The sequence below is a fragment of the Macrobrachium rosenbergii genome, chromosome 4, assembly GCF_040412425.1.
Source record: "Macrobrachium rosenbergii isolate ZJJX-2024 chromosome 4, ASM4041242v1, whole genome shotgun sequence".
NCBI lineage: Eukaryota > Metazoa > Arthropoda > Malacostraca > Decapoda > Palaemonidae > Macrobrachium > Macrobrachium rosenbergii.
In genome coordinates, this window is record NC_089744.1 from 12,250,001 (window position 1) to 12,251,996 (window position 1,996).

Below are 1,996 nucleotides of genomic sequence, written 5' to 3' on the forward strand. Positions count from 1 at the left end.
TTGCACATTGGGAAGGAGACCAACCCTCAATGTTACGCAGGAAACCTTTCTCCTCCCCACGGCCACCAGGAGACCTGCACCAAACGACCCCCATAGCGAAAGAGCGAATCAAAATTCAGCAGCTGAGGATCGAAATTCTCCCATTCATCCCCAGCACTACAACGCCGCTCGCACGCAAGACGAGCCCCGAACATCAACATGGGAGAGAAGGCTCCGCCCGAGATGTCGTGCCCCAGGCAGCCAATCATAATTCAGCACCGATCAAGACCCCCGATAAATACCGACCTGAGCACCTTCTTTCAGTTACGGGCTGCTCCAGGAGCAATAGCCCGTGCCAGCACACGGCTGGCTTAATCTTAAACAACAACAAACCTTGTTTCTCCAGATCTTCTTCAACAACGTCAGAGGATGACCAACGAGCTGGTCGAAATATGTCGATGGTACCTGGAATAGAACCTGAATCCAGACGACGAAGGACTTCTGATTGGATATTTCAATAAAAGACTTCCCGCATTCCACACACTATCCTTTTTCCAATATGAATATCGGCCAGTTGCTGACTAACATCGCTGAGCCCGAAAAGCGAATCATAAGGAAAATAGAAAAGACACTGTATAAGATAAATTCGCATAATACAGCCATCCTTTTTAATAAGACCTGTTTAAAAGAGGGTCTACTCCCTTCATATACTTCCCTTCGGCTGCATGATCCCACTGCCCAGCGAGAACCAGGCACGAGAAGCTTCAGGAGGACTCTACTGCAGCGGCAGCTGTCGTCCAAGGAGAGAGAAAGGGCCACACTCGTCGAGGAGAATATAATAATAATAATAATAATAATAATAATAATAATAATAATAATAATAATAATAATAATTAGAAAGAAATCTGGTACAGAACTTGATGGGAAGCAGGATGGGATTCGGTACAGAAGTTGATGGGAATTAGAAAGGTACAGAACTGGATGGGAATCAAGAACAAAACTAAATGAGTGGTAGAACAGAGTAAGCCACAGGTCATTGGAGTCTGTACCTACCTTGCAGAAAAATTAATTTGCTTTCTAAATTATGAGAAAAGTTATACTTCGTTTATGCTAGAGTGCCTGATGTTTTGTCTGTGCATAAGAAAAGACCATATGAAGTTAATTTTTTCTTTCAGGCATGACAAATAATAATAATAATAATAATAATAATAATAATAATAATAATAATAATAATTTTTCCCATTGAAAGATACTTGTTACCTTGCATAAAAAAAACTAAACCTAAGGTCGGATACGACAGTAATGAACCACAAGTTACCACAGTGAGGCTATGAGACAAATGATAGGATGTAAAAAGAGTTGAGTTATCAAACAAAGATGGAATTTCACCTGTTATCAAGTAAAATGTCGTCGAATTCTGTCAAATAAAATTTGTTAAAAATTATAAGGTTTGAGAGAAATATGAGTTCTCAATATTACTATTTCATATCTTTTTCAGGTAAGAAGAGGAGTAGTTATCAGCGAATGTATAAGAAGAGAAATTAAAGATACCAGTTCACATCTTAGCAGAGTAAGGAACAATGGACAACATGTAAAGTTTCCATATTCGGGAAATCATCTTTAACTAGAAAAAAAATGAAATTTCCAGGTAAGAAAACTAAGTGCACATAGTCGTGTGTTATTTTGATCAGGGCACTAAAAAACATAAACATTCACTAAAGAGTTCGTTCATCTTTAACCTTAGGTTGGCCGGAGGAAGGCTGTCGCTCTTGCTGAATCAGAAAGAGTCCCCTAAGGGTGTCTCCGGAATTATGCAAGGGCCAGGTAGTCTGGGGAGGAAGGAGAGCTACTTTTACGTCTGAGAGACAGATTATAAACACAGGAGGGAGGCTGTTCTGAGACAAAAAATTATCTAGGCTCAAGACTTGAAGTGACGGGTGCGATGGGGAAGCGTCCTTTCTTCTTATTTCTCTTTCAGGGTCGCCTTTTACATTATGTCTTTTGATGAACCGTTTCT